Source organism: Nanorana parkeri, unplaced genomic scaffold (genome assembly GCF_000935625.1).
Source record: "Nanorana parkeri isolate BGI_ZX_2015 unplaced genomic scaffold, ASM93562v1 scaffold569, whole genome shotgun sequence".
In the NCBI taxonomy this organism is placed as follows: Eukaryota; Metazoa; Chordata; class Amphibia; order Anura; family Dicroglossidae; genus Nanorana; species Nanorana parkeri.
Genome location: NW_017306837.1, coordinates 867,975 through 876,123, shown reverse-complemented (window position 1 = coordinate 876,123; position 8,149 = coordinate 867,975).

Sequence of the window (8,149 nt, the reverse complement as noted above, 5' to 3'; positions counted from 1 at the left end):
CTTGCATTCTCCATCTGAAGCCAGTGTGAAAGCGTGATAATGCAGGAAAACTATTCAGGGACAGGGACAAAGCTTTGCCACACTATAACAAAAACCTGAAAAAGGACCTTAATGGCAAGATCATCAGCTATTATTTTAATGAGAGACACAGTTATAAATGAATTGTAAAAAATACCATGGAAATTACAGTAAGTAGCATAAAGATTGCATGACATTTTAGTGATAGAGTTTACATAACTTTATGTTGACATTTATTTATTAGGTTAGCACAGAGATGGTGAGGAAATATCAGAAATATGAGAAAAGGGTAGTAGAAAAGCATAACTGATAGTGATGATGTAAGTGCCGAAGTGGTCAGATTATAGAACCGTTTTCTTTATTACAACATACCATGGTTTGTTTCTGTAAGATCACTAATGGGCAATAGAGAAAAATACTTAAAAGACTAATCACGATGATGATGATGATGATAATGATATTCTTTTTATGTGAAAAAAATATTGAATACAATAAAAGTCTGTTTATAAGAGAATAGAAACTGTTGAACCTATCTACACAAATACTACAGCAGGTTCACTTTAATATATTGTGATCCTCACGGGGGAAAAGAAGAGTATCGTAGAATGTTTTGAAAGCTGTTTGTTTAGTTGCATTATCATAGATAACAAGTATATTTAGTTAAGGGTAAGACCATTTAAAACTGATAATTTCAGTATAGGTAGGTTAAAACTTCTGAGTTGACCTAACCACTGACTTATCTCTCACTGCTGGAAAGATTACCTTGGTCCAGTTCCTGGATCTGCCCCCCGCCATTGTAAAACCACAGAATGCAATTATTTATTTATTTTAGGTATTTATATTGCGCCGACAATTTACACAGCGCTTTTAAATAGTTGCACATTCACATCAGTCTCACCATGTCATAGATTCCTGTGCAAGAATCATGTTATAATGTGTTTTGTTTCATTGAGGAAAAAAAATCGTACTATGTTATTGTGAGAAGGAGAAAAAATACTATGTAATGAAGCAGTATATAATAGTCAGAAAGTGAGATAAAGCAAACAGGGCAAGCAAAATATAACCACTGACTCAAAAACACAAACAATGCCTGGAAAAAAAAAGTGCCAGTAGGGACTGATCCTTGTTGATCTTGTAGAAAAGTCCTAGGAAATTCAGAAGTCCTAATCTGCATGTTTTTCTGGGTTAGTGACTCAATGTATGCAAGTCAGAAGGTAAGCAGGACAAGTAAGTGGAACATGACCCATATTTAGGATCAGACCAAACTAGTGTTTTGCTAAGGGGTAGACATTATTGATTTACCCCTTAAATATACAACCATTTTGGCGCATAAGAGTATTTAGCTAGCTGCAGCTTGACATTCCATGCTATGGCTTATGCAGAGTTTGTGATCTACAAGCACCCCCAGATTCTTTTCCTTCACCGATCCTCTCAGTGGAGCCCCTACTAATGTGTATTTTGCATGCACATTTTTGGCACCCAAGTGCATAACTTTACATTTCTCAATATTGAATCTCATCAGCTGCCCACCCCCCTATTTATCAGTCTTGCTGTATCTTTGCTACATTCTGTGCAGAATTTAATTCGCTGCATAATTTGGTATCATCAGCAAACACTGAAACTGAACACTTAATTCCAACCTCAGTATTGTTAATAAACAAGTTAAACAGCACTGGCCCCCATTCCTGGGGCACACTACTCACAAATGTTGACTATTCAGGGGATTTAGTCCTTTATCACTACTCTCTGGACCCGTCCATGCAGTTAGTTTCCTATCCATGTAACTACAATTTCTTCAACACGAACAGACCTTATTGTAGAGATTCAACATTTGTGTGATATGGTATTGAAAAATCTACATGAACTATGTCCACTGGTCTTTCATCATCTAATTTCTTGCTCACTTCCTCATAGAACGATAACAGGTTGGTCTGACAAGAACGATCTTTCATAAATCTATGCAGGTTGTTACTTACGATACCTTATTTAGAAATTTGTGTATAATAAGAGTCCCTTACCATGCCCTCCAATACTTTAAATACTATTGATGTTAGGCTGACTAGACTGTAGTTTCCCGATCTTGATCTTGATCTTTTCTTAATTACTGGTACCACATTTGCCAATCAGTTGGTATTAGGGATGTCCCGATACCATTTTTTCAAGACCAAGTACAATTATAAGTAGGGATGCACTGATATATCGGCCACCGAAACATATTGGCCGAAAATGGCACTTTTAGCCAAATGCATCGGCGCATCACTGCTTTCTTTCCTCCCCGCTGAGCGCTGCTCTGTGTCCCAGCGGGGAGGAGAGAAAGTGTGACAGTGGGCCGAGCACTGCGGGAGGAGAGCATCTCTCCGCCCACACCGCTCAGCCTCCTATCACAGTCCGGCAGAGCGGTGTGTGGGCGGAGACGGCCCGTGGTATCACAGGAGGCTGAGCTCTCCTCCCACACCACTCGCTCAGCCTCCTGTGACAGCATGTCAGGAAGGAGAGCGGTACAAACACTCAGCGATCAGTGATTGCTGAGTGTTTGTAGATAATTGAGGACATGGTATGTGTACTATATCCTCAATTATGAATGAATGGGAAGTGTTCTACATCACTTCCTGTTCATTCATAATTGTGGTTATAGTAAACATACTATGTTCTCAAGTTATGAATGAACAGGAACACTCAGTATAGAGGATTCCTGTTTATTTATAACTAGGGCTGCAGAAAAAGAGATTGAGGACTCTGTGTCCATTTTAAAAAGGAAATATCAGGGGTCTGTTTAGACCCCTAATATTTCCCCAAAGCCCCTAAAAGTAAAGTAAAAATTAAAAATATTTAATTAAAAATGAATTCATTAATAAAAATAAACATAAAAAAATTAAAACGTATATAAAAAATAAATAAAAGTAAAATAAAATAATTTGAAAAAAAATTAAATAAAAAACATTTTCGGTTTCGGCCTGACAATTTTTTTTATTTCGGTTTCGTTTCGGTTTTGAAATTTCCATTTCGGTGCACCTCTAATTACAAGTACTTTCCCTCAGGTACTTGCCGATACAATTACCGATACTTTTTCTTAAAGCAGCATTAAACCCTGTTTTTTTGCATTTATCTACTGCTAGCAAGCAGTACATATACGCAAAAACAGAAAGAAAAAAAAGTTACCAAAAAGGTTAAAACTTACATGTGTCTCCTCCGCTCGCACCGACCTGAAGATGTGAAGATTCTCGGGCACGCGCAAAGGATGGGGTGGGCGCATGCGCAGGAGAGATCTTCGGCAGAGAGAAGAGGAGAGACACAGTGTAAGTCAATACACACAGCCTGGCAGCGAACACCCACACAGACACCGTGGGACACAGAAATCAGCACTGGATCAGAGACAGGCACCAACGCTGGAGGGACTCCTGAGAACTACTGCAAAGATGATGATGATGATGATCGAATCAAGAGGCATCATTTAAGGCAAGTCCTTAAAGCAGCATGAGGGGAGGACTTAGAATTTAAGGTCATTTTTAAGGCCTGGTTCCCACCTAGGCATTTTAAGAAAAATGACACGCACAACAAGTCTATGGTAACATTTCAAAGCTTAGCGTTGCGCTTGCGATATCGCCTGTCACAGGATGATGCAGGATCTATTTTCAGGAGGATGGATTGTGGTTTTGGTCTCATAGACATCCCTATGCATTGAGAACAGCAACATCGACAAACAACCGCAATCGTCTAGGTGTGAACCAGGCCTAAAAAGGGACAGGTGAAATTTTTTCTAAAATAATACAAACTAATGATTTTAGGGCAGTTTCTTTATAATTATGAACAGTAACTCAAACCATGATTATTCAGCAATGGAGAATGGCAACCAGCAATAGACTACCGATCCCATCAATCCATGATTATATAACGATTTATACAGGGCTGTGTGCGGTCTCACCAGGGCTGAACGGGTGGTTGGCAGGCTTGTATCAGCTCCGGGAGAGTACTTTCGGTGTGGGGTTGTCCTGAGCTATGCCGGCGCCGAGGAGGAGGAGGAGATATGGAGCCGGACAGGCCCTGTCAAAGACAGCTGTCTGAGGTCCCCACAGGTGTGGTGATTGGTGATCTGGTGACTGGTTTACACACTTACCTTCTGTATTAACTGGTGAGGAAAAGGGTGCAGCAGAGTGCCTTAGTGGTTACCATTTCTGCCTTGCAGCACTGGGCTTTTTGTGCTGAATCTCAACCATTATGCTATCTGCATGGAGCATACATGTTCTCCCTGTGCTTGCCTTGGTTTCCTACGGGTACTCTGGTTTCCTCCCACACTCCAAAGACATGCTGGTAGGTTAATTGGCTTCCATGGAAGTTGGCCCCAGTGTGCGTGTTTGTATGCATGTTAGCTAGTCAGACGTCCATCAAAAAAAAAACCTAAAACAGAACGCTATGCCCACACTTATCCAGAGTTGATCCAGAGGAAGGCAGCAAAAAAAATCCTATAAAACAGTTTAATTTGCTCCAACAAGGAAAAAAGAAATCAGTGCAGCTAATCTTTCCTCATGGCTGAGCTCCTCCATGCCCCTTATCAGTTTAGTTGCCCTGCTCTGGACTTTCTCCAGTTCCGCAACATCCTCTTTGTGAACTGGTGCCCAAAACTGAACTGCATATTCCAGATGAGGTCTTACTAATGTTTGAGATAGGGAATTTAGATTGTAAGCTCCTTAATGGCAGGGACTAATGTAATTGTACTATATGTAAAGCTCTGTGTAAATTGTCCGTGCTATATCAATTGGTCCCATTGAGCATCATGCAGTGTAATGCTCTGGACTACAAATCTCAGAGACGTAAAGCTTATCCCAAGGATGAGCTCAGCTGTAAAGCTTGGCAAAACTTTAATTTGTATTTGTTGTCCTTGCAGTGAAGCTCAAGGAAACGGACACCGGTAGCATTTAAAAGTACTTTACTTGGCGAAAATGCTGCGTGTACAAACTTAGTTACAGGAAAAACAAAAATACATAAACAAGACATGGCTGCTACAAACAAACAAACACATGCACCCACTACACTATCCAGTACATATAATGCTTTCTAAGAGAGGAAACACTAAAAATGTACTTGGCTCAGGCTGCAGGTTCCTAAATTCCGTAATGAACCGGACTTCTTGGCACATAGGCGTTCAGAGGAAAATGGCTTCTCGTTGCAGTCTCTGGGGGCTAAGTCCTTTGCATTAGAGTGATGTCCTGGTCTTGAAGCAAGTCCCCCTCGTCCTTTTGTGAAAGTCCCCTCGTGAAACCCTCGTCTTGTGAAGTGCCCCGAACCTTTTAGCTACTGGCTTTTTATTGAGAGAAACTGGCCTCCCACTTGGAGGTACCGCCCTCTTAAAACTTTTATAAAAATGAAATGCCATGCATTTCACTTTCCCAACACTAGGTGGCTGCGTTGTATCATAAATTGCCAGCAGTAGTCCAGATTTGATCTGACCTAGGTGTGACTGTTTACACAAGGTTTCCCCAGATCACCATCCCATTGTGATACGAATAATGGGGAAACAATACAGGACAGCCACACCATTGTGAGAAAAACAGTTTGGTCTGTTTAGAAGGCACCTTTCATTGTGTAAAACCAGCTCTCTGTCAATAAATAAACAAAACCTAAGTCTCTTTTGCAAATCTAGGTGTGTCTGAAAAAGTCCAATAAGATATATCGCAACACATGCAGTAAGAAACACTTGTCATACGAACATGCCTCTCTTTCCTATAACTTACAGCAAATGTGATAAAACATGGTTGTTATTACACTAGTTGTTTCTAACTTGCACAACTATGATGTTGCTTGAAACTAATAAATTACAGGTTTGCGTTGAGTGTGCAGCTCCATTTGCCCAATAAGTGTCTGAAATGGCTGAGAAAGAGCAATGTTATTACAGGCGGCTTTGATTATTATGTGTATGAAAGGAGCTGAAACTCTTCCTCATCACTTATGTTAGGGGCCTGTAACATACTCCCACCGGACATTTACTTCTCAACGAACATAAGTTCTAGTACTTCTATATTGTTTGGCAAGCATCTTGCAAATGTGTACTAGTGTCTAATATTGTTATTGATTTTTTTACATTTTTAAGTTACAACTAAATTCTACAACTTTTTGTGTAAGAATTTTTAAACCCTTGCTCTCTATATGGCATATACCTTTCAGATCCTAGTTTAAAAGCTCCTTCAGCTTTCTGGTCATTTTCTTCCCCACCAGAACTACACCCTTCCCAGTTGGATGCAGTATATACCTATAGTAGAGGCCATACCTGAATGAAAAGTCAGCCCAGTTTTCCTTGAACCCAAAACCCGCCTCCTTACCTCAGTTCCTCAGCCATTTTTTCAGCTCCGTAAGCTCCTATTGCCCCTCAGGTGTAGCTCTTGGCACAGGTTGTATTTCTGAAAATACTACCTTGGAGGCCCTTTATTTTTCTTTTTTTAAACTTGGAACCCAAATCTTTGAATTTTTTTTTTTAGGGTGCGACAACTTTCTCCAACTTTGGCATTTGTGCCAATGTGTACCATGACAGCTAGGCCCTCCCCAGTACCAACCAACAATCTGTCAACCTGATCCACATTTTATCAGACCCAAACAGCCAATAAACAGCAAATTGGTTGGCGATCATAGTTTTTATCACAGATTACCTCTGCCTGCCCTTCTAATAATTGAGTCCATTACCAGTAATATCTGTATATCCTTACCTATATACCTCATCCCATCCTTAATGAAGCAGTTATTCCCATAGTTGCTAGAGGAGGCACCCCACTCCAGCAATACTACTCCTGAACTGATATCCGCAATATCATCCAACTTTGCATATTTATTGAGATGTACCAATTCAGGGTTAGCCTCTCTAACACTTTTTGCTCTACCCAGTCTTCTAACTGTAACCAAGTTTTAGTGCACGAAAATTAACTGTAGTTTAACTTTTACTGAAATATTGGGTTTGATAAAAAAAAAAAGAGTTACACCATAATATGATGTGACGTAAGAATTTGCAACTGCCGCCATTTTTTTTCTATAGAATTTGTGCTTTCAGAAAACATACAGTTGTGTGAAAAAGTGTTGGCCCCCTTCCTGATTTTTCATTGTTTTGCACACTTTAATATTTCAGATTAAACAAATTTAAATATTAGTCAAAGATAAACACAAGTAAACACAACATGCAGTTTTTAAAAGGAAGGTTTTTATTATTAAAGGGAAAACAAAATTCAAACCCACATAACTTAACTCTGGTTTATCAGACCTGAGTTCAATTTCTCTAGCCACCCCCAGGCCTGATTACTGCCACACCTGTTTGCAATCAAGAAATCACTTAAATAAGACTTGACTCACAAAGTGAAGTAGACCAAAAGATCCTCAAAAGCTACACATCAGGCCGAGATCCAAAGAAATCCAGGAACAAATGAGAAAGAAAGTAATTGAGATCTATCAGTCTGGAAAAGGTTATAAAGCCATTTCTAAAGCTTTGGGACTCCAGCGAACCACAGTGAGAGCCATTATCCACAAATGGCGAAAACATGGAACAGTGGTGAACCTTCCCAGGAGTGGGCGGCCAACCAAAATTACCCCAAGAGCGCAGAGACGACTCATCCAAGAGGTCACAAAAGACCCCACAACAACATCCAAAGAACTGCAGGCCTCACTTGCCTCAGTTCAGGTCAGTGTTCATGACTCCACCATAAGAAAGAGACCGGGCAAAAATGGCCTGGATGGCAGAGTTCCAAGATGAAAACTGCTGCTGAGCACAAAGAACATAAAAGCTTGTCTCCGTTATGCCAGAAAACATCTTGATGATCCCCAAGACTTTTAGGAAAATACTCTGAACTTTTTGGAAGGCGTGTGTCCCATTACATCTGATGTAAGAGTAACACCGCATTTCAGAAAAAGAACATCATACCAACAGTAAAATATGGTGGTGGTAGTGTGATGGTCTGGGGCTGTTTTGCTGCTTCAGGACCTGGAAGACTTGCTGTGATAAATGGAACCATGAATTCTGCTGTCTACTAAATAATCCTGAAGGATAATGTGTGGCCATCTGTTAGTGACCTCAAGCTGAAGCGAACTTGGGTTCTCGGCAGAGAGCCGTGACAGGATCGAGAGGTGAGCGAACCCGGTATGTGTTCGCTTACCTCCC